The sequence below is a fragment of the Amblyomma mixtum genome, chromosome 2 (assembly GCF_055824585.1).
Source record: "Amblyomma mixtum isolate Tamu chromosome 2, ASM5582458v1, whole genome shotgun sequence".
Taxonomy (NCBI): domain Eukaryota; kingdom Metazoa; phylum Arthropoda; class Arachnida; order Ixodida; family Ixodidae; genus Amblyomma; species Amblyomma mixtum.
Window position 1 is genome coordinate 293,494,968 of NC_143013.1, and position 20,472 is coordinate 293,515,439.

General features: G+C 45.3%; 1 pseudogene; it reads right to left on the reverse strand.

Moving 5' to 3' along the window:
- Positions 1-13,569: 13,569 nt before the first annotated feature.
- Positions 13,570-14,882, reverse strand: LOC149364513 (uncharacterized; annotated as a pseudogene).
- Positions 14,883-20,472: the final 5,590 nt, after the last annotated feature.

Here is a 20,472-nt window from a genome sequence, read left to right on the forward strand (position 1 = left end):
CTTATTGATTCTATTGGGTTTACACGGGCTTAAAGGGAAGCTGCATAGGTTTTAGAAATCAACGAGCTTAAGAGGGTCGAATGTGTGAAACTTGCAGGCAATGTATGCGAAGTATTTTTGGGCTAGCGCTTGAAATAGTGAAGTAATCGCCGATTAAAATCCGGACGCACTTCAAGCTTCTCCGCAGCGCACAACGCCAAGTGGGGGGCGCATGATGACGTCATCGAAGGTATCGGTACATTTCCAACGCACAAACACCTCCTTAGAAGAAAAAAAACAACGCCACCGAAGGCGAACCCTGCCGAGAGTTGTTTGGCGGCGTCTAACGCGTCAGGCCATGGTGTGGCTGACGACACCAGTAACTTGAAATCATACCTTCCGTGACGTCACGCTGAGTATCCCTGCACTCCTCGGGTGCATTGAGAAGAAGCGCAAAATTCAATCGTCGATTACGTCACTATTTTAAATACTAGTGCAAAAACACTTGGCATGCTTTACCTGCAGCCTACATAGATTTGAATCCTTGAATATCGCGAAATTCTCAAGAAAGTGCTGCAGTTGCCCTTTAAAGGCCTACTTGACCGAAATTTTTCAAACCGTATAAAGGTTGTTTTTTCATAGTACACCCCCGTATTATGCTACCCACAAAACATTACGCTCCAGTTTCAAGCAGTTACGGTGAAAAAGGCACGCAAAAATCGGAGTTTTCAATACCGAAACTGGAAAAACGGGCGCCATTGCCGCCCGCCGGAAGTGACGCATGTTTGAGACTACTTCGGACGGGTTCGGAGCGTCTGCTCGTTGCGGCTCGAGCAAAGCGCTGGTAGCGGTAGCGCGTGCAGCACTTTGTGCGATAAATACTGGTTATATGTGAAAACACACATCTTGAAACGGATGAAACGCCCAAGGAAAAGTTTTAAACGTGTTTTATTTGCTGTAGTAGACTAGAAAAGTCCTGGCTCAACCTCAGATGATCCCGCCGCAATGCTTGTGAGCGCTGTTTGCCTAGCAGTATTCGATTACAGCTTGTGCAAAGTTCGGATATAGCGGAGGAAGGAAGCATATTCAAATGGAGGCCAAGTAGAAGTGCTTGTATTATAAAGTCGGCTTTTTTGAGCGGGCACGCGCGTGCCAACAGCACATGTGCGCTCTGCTGTGCGTGCAATATGGTTTTTGTTGTCTTGATAAAAAAAAAATGACCTGCCTTCTCCTTTTCCTTCTCATTTTTCTCCCCCGTCGAAAGGTGTTCCTGCCTGTGCACAGAAATTTGGAACAGCTGCTGTGAACGCCAGTTAAATCAATAAAAACAGATGGATGTGTAAAAAGAGAGCTGGAGAGAATTAAGTGCTGCGTTAAGCGAAAGAATATGCCAGAAGCAAAATTTTTGTTGCAAAATAAATATACATTTTATTCTTCGAGGACCGTGGCATCAGTGCGGTGCCGATGGTGGGCTGGTTTATTTTTGCGCACCTCGGTCGGGCAAGCCACTGCGCGTTGCGAAATACATGTCGATTCAAATGAACAAAAACTTATGCGTTGCGTTCATTACAGTATTTACCTAGAACCACTTAAATCCCGTGTACTGCAGGGACGGAAAGGTTTTTCTAATCTTTTCAAACCACACAGCTGGGCAGAACGACGTGGTTGCCGAACCCCAATCGGCCGTATACGCCCACCGCGCAAATTACCGTAGGTGTCTCTAACCAAACATATAAATTTGATATTTATATGTTATGGATCACCAACTAGCCCGCACCCTTACCCTACTGAATAAAATCAAAATTCTTTGAAAAGACTATCATTCAAATAACATGCGTGCAGTTCTCTGGGGTCTTGGAGACGCGTCTCGAATGGTAACGCTGAAGTTTCCTGTAATCGACCTCAAGTGTGAATGGCGTGAGGCAGTAAGAAAGTCAACGTTTTCAGTAACGCTTGTGTGGCCTTCCAGGATTCTCAGGCCGGCCTGCAAATCTTCGAGGCAGCAGATACACTCGGCGCACGACGGCATTATTGCGCATTGGTCAGAGCTGTACCTGCAATAAACGGGTGTGCATATGTTGATTCCTTTTCAGACGAACCAGACCTCTCCTTAGACCTCTGCCTGGTGTAAATAACGTGCCGTCAAAAGGGCGTTGCTCGATGAGCAAAGCCGTCCACTTTAACTTCTGGACCGCGGCTTAGCTAGCTTGTGACAAGCGGTTCCGCCCTCCTCTTTATTCTCCCGATTAGAGACGCCTCGAAGCCTTCGGTTCGTGGCATGCTTTGCCTATCGGGCCAGAAAGACGTAGGTGCTCTGATGCATGATGTAGACCGGGACAGGTCTATTGACAAAGCCCAACCCACAAAAGGGGTTAGCGCGAGGCAGAAGCGTCAGTCACCCACCATTATCTTTTTTGAAGAAGAGAGGGGAATTCGCGTTAAAACCTGAGCTCCAGACAGCTGACACCAGCTTTCGAGATCGGGGGTGAAGGGCAGTGGACGAGAGGTATACATGGTACTTTCCGCATTCCTCGTATTCCCTTCCGCGGCCATGCACTTCGTCTACATGATGCCAGCAGTTTATTTTTCTCGGATACCATCGAGCTCCGCGGTGAAAACAGCCAGAAACGCGCCAGAAGAAGAGCTTACAAGGCGCGCGCACTCACTTCTGAACGCCTGAAACTGGCGAGCCGGCGATGCCGGTGTCTCAAATGTGCGTCATTTCCGGTCAGGTTTGTTAGTTGTACAGCACACCGCTAGGGGTCTGCGTCGTCTGCTACAGAGGTTTTTGAACGCTTCTAACTAAAATTCTAGACGCTTCACAGCCCTAATATTAAATATAAATATTGTTAATAACAAGCACACTATATCGAGCGCAAAATTAGCCGAAGTTTCAGTCAAGTAGGCCTTTAACGTCCCAAAGCGGCTCAGGCTATGGGGGACGTTGTAGTGAAGGGCTCCGGAAATTTCGACCACCTGGGGTTCTTTAAAGTGCACTGACATCGCACAGTACACGGGCCTCTAGAATTTCGCCTCCATCGAAATTCGACTTACGCGGCCGGGGTCGAACCCGCGTCTTACGGGTCAGCAGCCGAGCGCCACAACCACTGAGCCAGCGCGGAGGTTTTAAATCTAAGATGTCGACCAGACACCCATTGCATGATCTTATCTGAAATCGCCCTCGTGCTACATAATGTAAAGGCTACTTTTTTTTTTTGTAGTGGAAAAGTTTGTGGATTTTCGGCACAAAACTGTATATTCAATAAGCAAGAATTTAGAAATGCAGCTCAAATGTTTCATAGAAAACTCTACCAGTCGCAGTTTCTTTTCTGATATATTTGACAGCCGAAGATCATAGTCTCGAAGAAGTACTCGCACGTTACACCACTGATGATTTCATGAATGAACTAGTTCTAAATTCAGCATTTGGTTGCTTCGGAACGAGGCAAAGGGTTTTCGATACTGCGGAGACTACAGCCAGCATATCTGTGTGTTAGAAGCCGCACTTCTATATACGTATCTAAACACATTGCAATGTTACTAGATGTTAGGCTTTCCAACGAAGGCCGCCATCTTGGTATCACTGCGAAAAGCAGTGTTCAAAGCTTCCTATGGAGAGAGAGACAGAGAGAAACATTTAATGCATAAAATGGTTGGGTGGACCCTCATTCCAGGAGCCCATTGGGTTTTGTCGCCGCTCTTACCCGGTTCACCAGCGAAAGCTGGTCTTCCGAACGTGAGTTGTGCAGCGCCAGTGTCGTATTGCTCTGGGAAAAAGCAAAAGTGAACGAGATGATCAAGAAGAGGGAAACATAACGCTGCGATTGGCTGCTTGAGTCACGTGGTAGCCAGAAATCATGCACCTCCTAGGCTGAGCTGTTTACGCATAGGCTCCACTCCAGACACGTTCCCGTTTTGTTTCTCTGGGATGTATCGTCAGCTCTGCACTCTAAACACAAATAGGCTTATATTGGAGTAAAACGCACTCCTTTTTATAAAAGGGAGTGCGTTAGAGGACAGCTTACTCCCTTTTTACAGGTGAACGCGGGCCTGGGAGGAATTCCTAGCAGACACGATCCATCGTGAAGCAAAGATGCGGCGAGGACGGGCGACGGCGGCAGCAGCGGCGGAAGCAGCGGCGACGGCGGCGGTGTCAAGTGGCTGAGTCGGCCCTCGGGTTGCTGGACAGAGTGATGCTGCGAATGGTCAAGCTATTGCTGTTAATTGAAAAACGGCTGTGTCCTCGACAGAGGTCTCGTGTTTCGGACATCAGGCGAGGGAGTACCAGGACGTTCATTCACCTGCTGGGAGACTGCGGGAAATTCCTTTCCCACGGAGGCAACGAACACAAGGCTTGCCGTAGTGGTCAAATGACACATCAGTGTTTGATGACTGTCCCTACCCCTTGCTATCGACCGATCTGCTAGAGAGCGTCAGCACCGCCCCCTGCCGTGGGGGGTACCACCAGTGTCCACAACTGCCCCCTTGATTGGACATCGTTCTCCGAACTTTATTCCCCAGTCAGGGATCTGGGGAACACGAAGCGCATTTAACGGGATGCTGTTTTGTGACCGAGACACTCCTATCTCGACTGTAAATATGTACAAATAAACCTGCGGTACAGTTTCCTCCATAACGGAGTTCGACACCACTCTTCGGAGCCGGGACCTGCGGGGCTGAACGAGTCAGTTAACTCGAGGGCCCCTCCGTCTCGAACAACTCCTTGTTCAGAGTGTGGGTCCCAGAAATATACGTCTGCTTCGGCGGTGTCTGTGGGGTTTTCAGAGTGCGCAATTGGCAAAGACGGAAAGATTGCATCACGAACGGCTTCTTTTTGCGTCGTTGGTTCTATGATCGTGCTTATGTGTTAGAGCACAACAGACACCAAGACGGACGTAGCTGCCGCACTATCGCACTGATCTTTAGAGAGGCGCGCTGCCAAGAATGGTTTTTAAGCATATCACCTGTTTTCATCCCAAATGGGACAAAATAAACATCAAGGTTGATTTTCTCAACCTGACTTTTTCTGCAGTTGACGTCTCTCATCCCTTCGGAATTTCGTAACGAATGACAGTGAAGCGATTCTGCTTCTTGCGCATGGATATTGATAACTAGAAGAAGGCAATAAAGCTCTATTTTTTATATTTGTGTAATAGTTCTTCAAACTTATTTTTGTAAGAATTGATTTCATTTAAAGATTCATGATAAAATTTAACTTTTATTTTTATCAATACTATGGATCTAAAAGAAAAGAACGGATTTATTGCACACAAGATAGCTTTAAGAACTTGCTGACATCAAAAGCTTGTGCATTTCTCCTTAATAAGTTAATAACACGGGGATGACTCAGCGTGGCGGTTAAATGTCATAAGTTAGAAACTGTAATATCCAGCTTAAAATTAAACGTTGCTCTGTTCATCCATTCATTAATTCCTTCATCCGCACATTCTCGAAATAAATATGACCGAGACAGATCGTTACAGACGTGACGCCTAGGCGTTCCAACCCTAACATTAGAGCAAAGTGTTGCTCAAAAATTCTTTCCACATTTCATGATGCCGGAAGACTCTGAAGCGCGCAGTGGCACACTTGCAGACCCTTCATTGAGCGCTTAGAAGACACAGCATTCCTGGCTTTCTAGAGGAGTATGAAGGCATTTTTAATGTGAAAGCATTATTAGTCTCATTACGAGAAAATCGGACGGCACGCGCGCGCGTGTGTGTGTGTGCGCGCGCGCGCGCGTGTGTGTGTGTGTGCGCTTGCGTGTGTGTGTGTGTGTGTGTGTGTGTGTGTGTGTGCGTGTGCGTGTGCGTGTGTGTGTGTGTGTGTGTGCGTGTGTGTGTGTGTGCGTGTGTGTGTGTGCGTGTGTGTGTGTGCGCTTGCGTGTGTGTGTGTGTGTGTGTGTGCGCGCTTGCGTGTGTGTGGTGTGTGTGTGTGCGTGTGCGTGTGCGTGTGCGTGTGCGTGTGCGTGTGCGTGTGTGTGTGTGTGTGTGTGTGTGTGTGTGCTTGCGCGCGTGCGTGTGTGTGCGTGTGTGTTTGCGTGCGTGTGTGCGTATGTGTTTGCGTGCGTGCGTGCGTGCATGTGTGCGCGTGTGCGTGGGTGTGCGTGCGTGCACGCGCGCGCCTGTGTGTGTAGTCGCCGATGGTACAGCAAATCCCAACGATGGCAAAGAAATTAGGGTGACGTCATCAAGCGGCCGTATGACGCACACAGCAAGCCAAGCACCCCCACTTCAGACAATCATATACATGTCGTTCTTCTATACATACTCGCCACTGGGCGACCTCCATGTGGCGCCAGTTTTCCCGACATTTCCCGATTTCTCGTTGCATACAGCTTACATATGCTGGTCGAGTCAGAGGCTAGCTTGCGACAGGGATTCGAACCGACGACGTATACACCTCTAATTGTATGCCCTTCCAGGCTTTCGTATTAAAATTGTAATGCAACCATTCGTCGTACAGCATTCCGAGTAGTATTATACGCGCAAAAACGTAAACTCGTAAAAAAGAACTTTAATGCATGTACTATCGCGATGGAAAGAAACACGAACAACAACGTGGCGCCTACGCGCTCAGCTGTTCGAATTTCTTCTCATCGCGCTCTTACCTGAGTGGTAAGAAAAAGAGGTTAGAGTCGTCCTAGAATGCATCACGGACGACTCAAGCGTCTTTTTGCTACCACTGAAGTAAAAGCGTGATGAAAAGGAATACAAACGACGGAGAACCTAGGCTCCGCTCTGTTCGCGTTTGTTTCCATCGCCCCTGTACAAACATAACTTGTAAACAATTGCACCCAGGGACAGTAATGTTTTCGCATTCCCACGCGTAAGCAGTCTTACGTGTAAATTGCTTTTTGAAGAAAGTAAACGGCGCAGTATCTGTCTCACATATATCGGCGGACACCTGAACCGCGCGGTAAGGGAAGGGAGGAAAGTGGGAGTGAAAGAAGAAAGCGAGAAAGGGGTGCCGTAGTGGAGGTCTCCGGAATAATTTCGACCACCTGGGGATCTTTAACATGCACTGAATCGCACAGCACACGGGCGCCCCTTCCGTTTCGCCTCCATCGAAACGCGGCCGCCGCGGTCAGGTTCGAACCCGGGTACTTCGGATCGGTAGTCTGCCGATTTTTTTCTTCAGTGTTTGTTTCTTTCTTACTTTATCGAATAGCTACTGAGCCTTCAATCATGAAAACGGAGAAGCTCAACTTTTGCAACATGCGCTAAATCATCGACCATAGAGTCGTTTATTGCAACTTCGAGCTCCAGGCAGGCCAGGAGCTCCAGGCAGCTCCAGGCAGGCCCCCGGATGCGCAAACACACCTGTCGGCCACGTGGCTAGCGTGTCGAAGACGCGAGAGAGTGGCCATACACAGCAGCGCACGACAACGTTGATCCCTGGTGAGCAGTCAAGAACAGGCGAGATTCTGACATCAGCTCCCCTCGTAAAATGGTACAGAAGCCCACAGACCTTAAAAAGAGTATAGACGCCTAACTTTTGGGTGCGTGTTGTCTTGTTTGTAATAAGGCGTAAGGCATTATTATACACGGATTACCACGTGTTATCCTCCTACGACCACTAAATAATTTATAATCGAATTTCTTTCTCGTGCTGTTTCGATTTCAACAGCCGAACGATGACTGTGATGTCAAAGAGAGGTTACAGGTCACGTGAGGCATGAAAAACTGCAACCTAACCGCTGCTTCTACATTCCTTGTCATTCCTGCTCTTGAGGAAGGCTAGCTTCAGCACTGTATAGTGAATTAAAACGATGTAGCAGCGATTATATCGCAGTTTTTCTATGCCTCGTGTGACCTGTAACCTCCCATTGAGGTCACAGCCATCGTTCGGGTGTTGAAACTGAAACAGCATGACAGAAAAATTCGATTCTAAATTGTTTTAGCGGTTGTAGGCGAATATCACGGGGTGATTCGTCCGTAGTTGTGCCTTTCGCATCATTTTAGAGGAGAAAACGCCACCAAAATTAGGTGTCGACGTTACGTGTGTCCGTTACGTCCCCTCTTAAAGTGGCACTGCGACGTTTTTTCCGCTGTCTATGTAATCGTGCAACGAAGGCATACTTGTTGTTGTAGTAGTTCATGCAGTTCAAAAAGAATGATGAAAATCGGAACGTGTAAACGAAAGTCATTTTACTCACAAAGGTCAAAATGAAAATATCAGACTATTTCACATTTCCTTCGCCAATTTCATACACCCTGTGCCATGAATTCGCGCTATCAACTAGTACCGCGCATTGTGCACACATACCAGAAACTTGAATGTCATTGTCGCCTTGCCAGGGTAAAGCGCACACCATGACAAAGCCGTGCTCTTTCACGCATTAGCCTTTCCGCGTGCACCTCGGGCAGGTGCGACCACCGAGCTGGGGCTCCCCGATACCTGGGTGAAACTTTTTGGGCGCTGTAAATAAAGGAATTTGCAATTTCTTCTAATCTTTCATTTCGAACCGGTCTCTTGAAAGCATGAGACATTATTTGAGCCGCAATATAATCAGCAGTGCGAAAAAAAAGAAAAAGCTCGCAGCTAACAAGCACCCATGACTGCCTTCTGAAACGCCGCGACATCTCGTTTGATAAAGTTAACGCAAAACACCTCTTCGTTATTGTTGTATCGGTGCAACTGTTTATCAAGTGTGCTATCGTAATTGTAACTGTGCGCTGTATACCTGATGTACGCTATTCATGTTCACGAGTGCTGTTTCAGACGCCAGTGACATGCCTTTGTTGTGCTCATGCTTTCTTCCTAAGGCGAAGCCAATCATGTGTGTCAGTTACGTTCGTGTTTCTGTTAGATTATGCACTTGACTTCTTGCGGGTATCTATAATCGTCATCATCTACTGCTAGAACAGCTGAAGCGCGCGAAACTCTCAGGAGCACGCAGAGAGACAAGCTACGCGCATGCCTGTCCACTTTCCTAAATTTGCTGTCATGGCGGGCACGACTAAATATTTGCTCTCAGGAAGCCGAGCGTCTTCGGATACAAAGCCCCTCAGTGCTACAAGGTGTGCTGTACTAAGAATAAATAGTCACGGCCTTTCAGAAAAGGCAAAGTAAAAATTCGAATAAACGGATGCACCCCGGCTTTGAATAACGTGCAATTATCGTAGCTCAGCCCTTTGGTCTTTTAAGAGGTTTTCTTCGAACTGTAAATGAAGCCTAGCCCGCATGGAAAGTTTTGCGCTCGCAAAAACGCGCCGCGTTTGAACCCCCTAAAACCAGAAACTGTCTCTTGACTACGAGTATACGTTCATTCGATTTCCCAGAATCATTGACAAAAAGTCTATTCCTAACACGCAGAGCGAAGAGGTTTCATGGACCGTCGCCATCGGGTATTCTTCGGTGACGCAAGCGCGGCGAGCTAGGATTCGCGGCGTGCAGAACATTTCGGCTTAGCTGACACTAGGCAGGGATACGGTATAGTTAGTTAGACAAGCCCGCTGATGTTTGCGTCACTGAAAAATCACTCGTTCCGAACGCCATTGTGGCACGGCCACTATGTCGCTTCGCTACATGTGGATTGTGGCCACATACGGCGCTCGGAATTTCTCGCCATTCTCGCCCAGCAACTCTGAAGAACGGACGCTGCCTTCGGTCTGCAGCACGTCGTGTTTCCGCTGCAGCCAAGGTCAGTGGAGGCTTTTCATTCCCGTAATCCACACTCCGTCTTGGGCTTCATCCGTCTCGGCGCTTCGACGTCAGCGAGAACCTGCCTACAATGGTGAGTATACCACTTCCAGGTTTACGTTTTCTCGCAAACCGGCTCATCTTTTTTTCAGTGCGCGCGCTCCACACCTCACGCGTGCATCCACGCTAGAAGGACCTGCGGCGCGGTGTTTCGAGACGGTCGCTGGCCCTTCTTGACAGCTGAGCATCGTGGCATTCTTTCCATGCTCCCTGCCTCTTATCCCCTGCGCGCTGCCATTCCTGCCGGCTAAATCCCTGCAGCTGACAGGTTCGTGCGATTCGTTCACTTCCAGCCTGCGTGTGTTATGCTCACTTGCCTGCCGGTTCCTCTTTCGTCTCAACAGATCATCTCAGAAGACTGCCAGCCGTGGTCAGAGGTGATATGCGCGGGCCAGGCATCACAGCTAAGCGTCGCACCCGATATTCCCGGCCTGATCATCCGGTCACAAGCGGTTTACCTGCCTGCTAACTATTTATTTATTTATTTATTTATTTATTTATTTATTTATTTATTTATTTATTTATTTATTTATTTATTTATTTATTTATTTATTTATTTATTTATTTATTTATTTATTTATTTATTTATTTATTTATTTATTTATTTATTTATTTATTTATTTATTTATTTATTTATTTATTTATTTATTTATTTATTTATTTATTTCAGTACCCTCAGGGCCCGAGGGCATTACAGAGGGGAGTGGGGTACAATAGACAAAATGACAAAAGAACAGCAGTTACAAGTAACACAAAATGAACAAAAATATGGCTCGCGCAAATCAGTAGGTTACAGCAAATACAATCAAACAAATTAACAGTCATTTAACACGAAATTATGAGCAAAGGATAAAAGTAAGCATACCACGCAAACAAAAAAAAACACGAGGAAATTGTTGAAAATGGCAGGAAAACACTGGTGCACACATTCTGTCATGCCCTTAAACAGCAGAAATTGTAAAGGGGAAAAAAAACAAAAAAAAAACACCAGGTCTGTTTGAACTACAACATATGCTGAAAAGAATAAATGACAGGGCGCAAGAATTACATGTACTATGTTACCATCAAGTTAGTTAAAGCCGATTTAAACACAGAATGGTCACTTATTTCGACGACCGATCGGGGAAGGTGATTCCATTGTGCCGATGTGCTGGGGATGAATGAGTTGTAAAAGCGGTTTGTTTGGCATGAAAGAATACCAACTTTATGACGATGATCGATCCGAGCTGAAACGTAGCAAGGTGGCGTTATAAATTTTCTCTTAAGGATGGGGTTATCATAGTAAATCTTATGGAATAGACAAAGGCGGGATATATTTCTACGTTGCGTCAGTAATGGGAGTGATAAGCTTGATTTCATGGCACTGACGCTAGAGTTACGGTGATAATTCGAGAGAATGAAACGGGCCGCACGGTTCTGTATAGATTCGAGTTGGTATATTAGTGTCTCTTGATAGGGGTCCCAGATAGATGCAGCATATTCTAGTTTACTACGAACCAACGACTTGTAGAGAAGCAGTTTTACGGAGCTAGAAGAAAGATTAAAGTTACGGCGTATGTAGCCCAGCATGCGATTAGCGTTATTGCTTACATGGTCTATGTGTACTTTCCAAGAAAGATTATGGGAAATGAAGACACCTAAATATTTATAAAAAGGCACAGACTCAAGGCTGCAATTATTAAGACGATATGAAGACAATGTGGTGTTACGACGAGAAACCCGCATGTACTTGCACTTTTTTATGTTTAGTTCCATGTTCCATTTGTTAGTCCATTCAAGAGCATGATCAATATCCGATTGAAGAAGAGCTATATCAGAGTCACTGTTAATTTCGCGGTATATGACGCAGTCATCAGCAAAAAGATTTATTGTTGAACATAGATTGTCAGGTAAGTCATTAATATATATAAGAAAAAGCAGAGGCCCTAGAACAGAGCCTTGTGGCACTCGAGATTCAACTGGAGAAGTGAAGGAAGAAGCATTATTAGTGGTGACAAATTGAGAACGATTAGTGAGAAACGAATGCAGCCACCTAAGAACGTTAGGGTCGAGGTTAAGTTTACTAAGTTTAAAAAAAAGCAGTTGATGAGAGACCTTGTCAAACGCCTTTGAGAAATCGAGGAATATGCAGTCGACAACGGAACCCCTGTCGAGGAATGAGTTTAGATCATGCGTGAAGGTTAAAAGCTGTGTTTCGCAAGAAAACCACTTCCGAAATCCATGTTGACTGTCAGTAAAAAAGGCATTAGAATCAAGGAACGATGCAAGGTGAGAGTAAATAACATGCTCCATAATTTTACACGGAATGCTGGTAAGTGAGATGGGTCGATAATTATGCGGGGAATGTTGATCACCAGATTTATGCAAGGGAATCACCTTCCCGACCTTCCAGTCATCAGGTATGCATGCTGTTTCAAGAGATTGCTGAAATAGGTTAGAGAGTATTATTGCGCTGTACACTTTGGTTTTAATCAAGAACTTAGAACTAATGTTATCAACACCACATGATGAAGAAACCTTTTGTTTTTCGATTATTTTTTCCACTCCAGCAGGATCAAAGATAATAGAATCCATCGGTAAAAAGTCAGCACTGTTATATGCAGGGGTTACCGAACACTGATTTTTGGAAAAAGCTGAAACGAATACACTGTTTAGAACATTTGCACATTCATTAGGATGAATTAGTTGGTCACTGGAGTCTTTAAGGCTGATGGATGAATTGTCTTTTTTGTTAACTACGCTCCAAAATTGCCTAGGGTTATTTATCAAAAGGGAAGGTAATGTGTCATTGAAAAACAAATCTTTGGCATCCTTCAGTGCACTTTTATATTCATGGGCCGCGGCCTGATAAGCAGTCCAACGTTCTTCGGAACCGGTTAGTTTTGCAGAGCGGAACATGCGTTTTTTCTTATTACAGAGCCGTTTTAACGATTTAGTGAACCATGGTGATTGACGGTTAGAGGTGATGCCTAAGCGTGGAACATATTTTTCAGTGAGCGCAGCAACTTTTTCTTTAAACAGGCTCCAGTTAGCATTCACGCTGCCATCATGAAAGCTTAGCAAGTAATGGTCTAGAAAAACAGACAGTTCATGGTTAATAGCATCAAAATCAGCATTTTTGTAATCATGGATATATTTACTGTGGTTGCGTTGATGGGGAACTGCGCAGGTTAAAGCAAAATGAAGGAGTAGGTGATCACTTAACCCTGGCAAGTATGATATGGGCTGGAAAAAATCAGGCGATGTGGTGAGTACCAGATCGAGGATATTAGACGCAGTAGGTGAAATTCGAGTTGCCTGCGTTACAAGCTGGGATAAGTTAAAATCACTGCACAAATTCAAGAACATGTCGCATTCACTTGAAAAAGGTTCACAATAAGAACTCACATTAGACCACACTAAGTTGGGGAAATTAAAATCGCCCAGTAAAATAAAGGGATTGCTCGGATAACGGACTGTAATCATATGAATGACATCATGAAGATCGTTTACAAAGGTGGGGGAGGTAGACGGCGGACGATAGCAAACGCCCACTATCAGTTTCTTAGAGCATGTGCGAATTTCAACCAATACAAGTTCCAATGCGCTTACAAAATGGATCGGAAAAGACATAACAGTATCGGCAACAGCTACAAGCACGCCTCCGCCACATCTAGAACCCCTGTCGCACCGATAAATGTTATATCTCTTTTTACAGGTAAGAAGTTCACAGTTATCTATCTTCGCCGATAGCCAGGTTTCAGTGAGACATACAATGTCAGCATCGCAAGCATCAATTACAGAACAAAGATCATCGCGTTTAGGTATTATGCTACGAATATTTGTGAACAACAAAGAAAGTGGGGTAATGGCCGGGGATTTAGTTCCACTGCCCCTCGCGCAGTGCTAATCGGTAGCAGGTTCGGTCGGTGACGCGGAGGCGCTGTGGGTATTATTCGTAGGGTCCTCAGAACGGTCGGTTGGCAACGGGAAGGCGCTTGGGATTTCATGAACGGAGTCATCGGAGTGATTGTAGGAGTAGCATTTATTTTTTATGTAAAGCTTATTGAAGCGAAGCTTGAAAGTCAGCGGCTGGGACTTGCCAAATTCGACCAGTTTTTTTCTAGCGTGACGGGTGGCGAAAGAATAATCCTCGCTAAGCGTAATTTTTTCATCCTTGAGCTTAGAACTGTTAAGCAGTATTCTCTGCTTTACCTTGAAAGATGAAAATTTGGCAATAATTGGTCGACATTTTTCCGATGCGAACCCACCGAGCCTGTGCGCTCTATCGATCGAAATTTCAGAGGACGGAATTTCCAAGCAGGATGAAAGAACCTTGACTAGCTTTTCTTCTGACTGAGCCCAGGACTCTGATTGCGTGTCAGGTATGCCATAGAACAGAAGGTTATCGCGTCGCTGCCTGTCTTCAAGTTCAGACAGGCGCGCGCGCAGCTGAGTTTTCACTAGAAAGTTGGGCAACTAACTGCTGAAAAGGATGTACTTCCTTCTCGATTTCGTCAATGGTAACAGTTTTGCGTTCAACGTCAGTTAATCTTTTGTTCATTTCGCTGAAATTTTCTTCTAACTTCAGCTGGGACTTCTTAAGATCATCAATAGACTTTATGAAAGCCTTTTGGTCCAGTTGCATTTTCGCAGTTCGCGTGTTCAAAGTCTCTAGTATTGCAAACATATCTTCCAACTGCTTAGACTGGACTTCAGGAAGAGAGTCCTGTACCTGATGCCTTGTGTTAGGCCCAGGGTTGAGTTCGACGTCCCCGGACAACGCTAGCAGTTGGTTTACAATATCAAAGCATTCACTGAACACACAAAGCAAAACTCCCGGGCGTGGGAACAGCAACAGGCACACATCATTTGATTTCTTAGCGTACAGGGAAGTAACAGAACTAACCTGGACGAAGAAGCAGAGCGGATTAGGTGGCCGCATCCTGGTGCTGTTCTCACGCCCACTAAGGGCGCCTGGGGGCCCGCCAGCTGTTCATATAGGCAGCAAATGATGTCGCTGTTGATCTGGATCTTTCATGCGATGGAGGGACGGCGATGAAAATGTGCCGGTCTTGCGGGCATGCGGCATCACACGTGTCGTTGAAGTGGCAGGGCAGCTTGCTGATCTCATGGGTAGGTGACGATAGCGGGGCATTGCTGAACAGAGCCCATGCCGTAACCTGGACGAAGAAGCAGAGCGGATTAGGTGGCCGCATCCTGGTGCTGTTCTCACGCCCACTCAACTTGGTCGGGCGCCTCCCCAGTAAGGGCCCGAAATCTATTTGCTCGAGTCTTTTTGCTACAATTCCGCTTTTGTCTTCGCAGCTCTATCAACTTCGGCTGCCTCATGCCCGACAAGTCCTTTGAACGTGATCTTGGACACCGCACAAGACGCTCGGCTCAGTGTACGCGTCGTGCCAGATTCCTCGTACCAGTTCCCCTTCTCGCAAGCCATAATCGTTGTGCTGTCCCAAAGGCGGTTGTTACTTCAGCTGCACTGACCTGCTGACATCAACAAGATGACCTAAATTGCTAAAATAAATGTAAACATCTTTGCATCCATGTGTTCTGCTTCTTGTCGCCACTTCTGTGCTCGCTAGTGCCAGCTGGTTTGAGCCTGTTTTGGCTGACGCAACAGCCGCCCTTGTAGTTTCATTAATATTGCCGAATCGATCAACCTATGGTTGGATGCAACATGTTTTTTTTTTCCTGTGCTATTGAAAGAACTACTTCTTGTAGGTTTTTTTTTTTTTTAAGTGCAAAAATCCTTATTTTAGCATGCAGCACATCAAATGGAAGTACATAAGTGAGCTTTTTTTATAACGTTAGTTGTTACCTCCGGGCATAAAGAGAGTGGGGAAGGTAGGAAGAAAAAAAAGAGTACGTTTTAAAAGGAGGAAAGTTGGGCCGATCTAATGAGGGCGAGGAGGGAGTGGTGATGTGGGCCCTGCGTCCAAGCAATATATGACCATTGTAAACGTAAATATTAGCCGCTACAGTAGTTGGGTGGTTATTGTGAACGACTGCTGACCCGATGTAACACATCTACATCTACTGACGTCAAAGTTATTGATGGACGCAGCAGTCGCCCTTGTAGTTTCATTAATATTGCCGAAACGATCAAGCTATGGTTGGATGCGACCAAAACACCGCGGTGGTTTGGAAAATAATTGCGCAATGCGCTCTTCATTTCTGCACCAAAATTCACCAGTCCGTAGCAGAGTTGCTAATTACTTAGAAACTGAAAAGTGCCCTCTTGGACTGCGTAACTATCGCTATCGGTTTCAACAACCTAATGATGGCTGTGACACATGAGGGCAGTCTGTGTGAAGCAGCGTGAAAAAAACTGCAACAAAATCTCTTCTCCTCCCCTAGTTGCGATTCCGACCCTTGAGGCAGGCTGGCTTGAGCCTTATATTGAATTAAAACGACGGAAAACCGCGGTTATATCGCGTTTTTTTCAAGCATCAGGTTACTTATTCTGGCATTTGGCATCACAGCCATAGTTTCTTTTGAAACCGAATGAAACAGAAACAGCATGAGTGGAAAAAAAATAAGTTTAAATGATTTAGCGTAGGTGAATACCGCGTGTGGATCCATGTATACGCATTTTTCGGCGTTATTACGTATTATTCCGAAGTTCAATGGTTTGGTTTATGGGGTTTAATGTCCCAAAGCGACTCAGGCTGGGGTTCTTTAACGTGCACTGAGAGAACCCCAGGTGGTCGAAATTTCCGGAGCCCTTCACTACGGCGTCTCTCATAGCCTGAGAATATACGCGACCAAAAATTTTGGGGTCTATAGCCCTGCAGGGAACCTGCGCCCATATTCACTATCGCCATACAGAATTCCTCTCCGCTGCAAGGAAAAGGCAGGCTGTTGAAGCGTTTGTTATTACGTAAAAAAGAAGTTAATCACAAGAAGACACTTTAATTTACACTCATAGTTTTTCAGCGCCACGGCACACGGCCAAATAACAGAAGCAGGGAGAGAAGGACGAACACAGCGCTGACTGTCAACTGTTTATTTAGGGACGCACACACAGCTTAAATACACTCAGACCAGCGCAGGCGCACACCGTGCAAGGTAAACAGGAAAAAAAAAAAAAAACTCATTCACATCTTTATCGCAAAAGCTTTGATAGGAACATCTTTTCCGCGGCGTACAGATGAAGTGAAGTATCGCTGACACATTCTGACCCTGCTCTCTTAATATAATATGCCTCTATCGTTTCACGGGTTGTTTTTGATTTGCTTGTGCTCAGAATCCTCACTCCCGAAAACACCGGTGTACAATCCTTGCAAGTAGCGCAGTGCTCGACAAGGTTAGCACCTTCCCCATTCCTTAGGTCTCTTGCGTGCTCCCTGAGCCGGTCGTTGGCGCAGCGCCCAGTTTGCCCGATGTACGATCTGCCACACGTCAAGGGGATTTCGTACACAACGCCTGTGGCGCATCCCGCAAAGCGGTTCACGTGCCTCTTTTTACACCCAGGTTTTTTGTCTTCACCTGTGATGCGTCGGGCCAACTGGCCAAGCTTCCGAGGGGCTGAGAAGACCAACGGCACGTTGTGCCGGTTTGCCACTTTTTTGAGGCCATGGGATACTTTGTGCAAGTATGGCATCACTTCAGGCCTTACTTTAGCCTGCGGAGGGGTTATTGCCTCCTTGCCAGCTCCGGGCTTCAACTTCTTCAAGAGCGCTTCTGCAACAGCGACAACAACCGACTCAGGGAAACTGGCGGCCTCAAGCCTAGCCCACTGTTTCCCGAAACTATCTTGCATATCATGCACACATGATTTTTGGAGCGCAGATTCTAAGCACAGCTTTGCGATCACTATCTTCACAATTTTTTAATGGGATGAATTATAAGGCAGAAGCTCTTTTTGTGCTCTGGGCGAGTAAGACCAGCAAACATGCTTATTAGTGAACCTAATTCTTAAATCCAAGAACTGCAGGCTGTGTTCAATCGGGAGCTTGTACGTGAAAGTGAGCCCCCTGCCATGCTTTTCAAAGTCATGCAGTACACTCATAAGTGTATCCTCATTGGGAATGGCACAATGTTTGTTCAAAACAATTAAAAAATCGTCCACGTAACGAAACAATTTTGTAATAGTTTCACTCTTAAAATGATTAAAATGATCATGCAAATGGCGATCAATGCACGCTAAAAAAATATCACATAAAACCGGGGCAACGCATGACCCAATACAAACTCCACTACGGCGTCTCTCATAGCCTTAGTCGCTTTGGGACGTTAAACCCCATAAACCAAACCAAACCAACCTTCTTTTGCAGATAAAACTCATTGTCAAAGGCGATAAACTTACTACACAAATCAAATTCTAAAAGCGCTAAAAAGTTATCTACAGTCATCCCCGACGCATTCTTAAACTGAACGGGTCCGTTCTCGTCAATACATTCCTTGACAGCAGCAAACAGTTCTTGATAAGGAACGGAATAAAAAAAGGTCATTGACGTCAACTGAAAAAGCATATCTTATATCTTGGTTGTCCTTTAGGAATTGAACTACATCCATAGAACTCCTCGCTATAAAAGGGTCATTAAAGGTGCACTGAAGAGGAATCTGAACTTGTCTTTTTGCCGCGGGAACTCTATCTACTCGTTCCGAGCTTTCTTAGAAACTGAGATTTATTGCCCTGTGTGGCCGATTTTCGTAACTAAATCGAATTAACGTCCGGCTCCCGCCTTTTTTTTTTAATTCTCCCGCGTACGGTGGGCGGAGTCGACCAAAGCGTGGAGCGCCTTTCACCCAGTCCCGCGGCCGCTTGCCGCTCTGCCATCGGCGGAGTAATACGTAGTAGCCCGTAGTAGCAAATAGTCCGCGCGTATTTTTATTTCTGCGGGCTTATTTTGCGGCTATATTATCTGCGAATGAAACTATTTATTCACAGAAACCTAAAAAGCAAAATAAAGCGAAAGCAAAGCCTCCACGGAGCTGGCTGAAAGGCACTTCGCGCGTTGGTCGACTCCGCCCACCGTACACGGAGAATTCAAAAAATAAAGGCGGGAGCCGGACGTTAATTCGATTTAATTCGATTTAAGGCATAGATTTGCATACAATTTCTGTACGAACCCTACGCAAACATTTCATTAACAATCCTTGCTCACAATAACAACTAAAAATGTTATCTTGCTTTTTGTTATTTACCTCTTGTGACTATCAAGTGTGCGTGCATTAATTTTGAATATTGTGCTTTCTGCGAGTTTTTTTTTTGTTCTATCGCTGCCTGCTTTGTAGGGGGGCTGCGGGCTTCAGTCAAGTCGCTTGTTGTCAAGCGGCTTTTATCCGCAGTCTCCCCCATCACTGATGGAAATAAACAAATTATTATTATTATTATTATTATTATTATTATTATTATTATTATTATTATTATTATTATTATTATTATTATTATTATTATTATTATTATTATTATTATTATTATTATTATTATTATTATTATTATTATTATTATTATTATTATTATTATTATTATTATTATTATTATTATTATTATTATTATTATTATTATTATTATTAGGGAAATCGGCCACAGAGGGCAATAAGTCGCAGTTTCTAAGAATGCTAGGAACGTGTAGATCGAGTTCCCGCGGCAAAAAGACAAGTTCAGAATCCTCTTCAGTGCACCTTTAATCTTGAGGTTATTCAACACTCTTTGAAGGAATCTGCTGACATTAATTTGCCATGTTCCCCTTTCTCTTACAATTGTACGGAGCGGGGCATCATGTTTATGGGTCTTCACAGTGAAAAACACGTGTAACCCACGACTTTCACTATTTGTGATTGCTTTAGCAAGAGGCAATAGCTCTAAACGCTTACAAAAATCCGCGAATTTGCCTTTAATCTGGGTGTCCCGTTTATTCACTGCCACGAAATTTTTCTTCACTGCTTGCAAAGCTTTCTCATTAAACATGGCTCTAGGCATGGCAACAAAACCAGTGACCTTATCTGCCTGTAAAAGACAAAGCTCATTATGAGTGAAAAAATTCACGATACCAGTCAAACATTTTTTAGCCTTGTCTTGTCTCACAAACTTCACATTCTTTGCCAGACAATCTATGCCATCTAAAACGCAACGTCCCTGATTTTCCTGAGCTGCCTTCTCGGCTATGCGCCGGTTCAGGCCCACAAGCTCATGAGGGGGCACACAAGGTTCCAGACCGAATTTCGGACCCTTTTCAAGCAAGTTCGAGATGTTGGCAGGGACAGAAGCCCCACCCATCACTACAAGTCCACCCTTGCTGCGCTCTTGTTGCTTAGGCTTCCTGGAGCTAGCAACAATCCATTTGTGTATTTAAGCTGTGTGTGCGTCCTTAAAAAAACAGTTGACAGTCAGCGCTGTGTTCGTCCCTCTTCTCTCCCTGCTTCTTTTCTTTGGCCGTGTGCCGTTGCGCTGAAAAACTGAGTGTAAATCAAGAATACCAATTAGCCCAAGAAATAACTCTACTGAAGAAACTTTAAGACCAAGAATGTTGATACCTCTAGTGTATTTCATAGACTCAAACATTAAAAACCTGGTTTTGCTTTCTGTTGTCACGGACAAGCGCAGTAATACAACACCATGTGGGCCGTTGGCCATTGTTGTCAACTTCTGTTCCTTTAAGCTGAATTTCTTCCATTGGTCTTGGTTCGACTCAACAGAAATGCGACCGCCGTGACCGAGATTCGATTCCATGACTGGCGGTTCAGCAACCGAACTCCAAAACCATTGAGCCATAGCGGCGGGTGGAATGCAAAGTGATCAAGTGTGAAGTGGACGCTGAACTAATCGAAACAGGCCGCTGC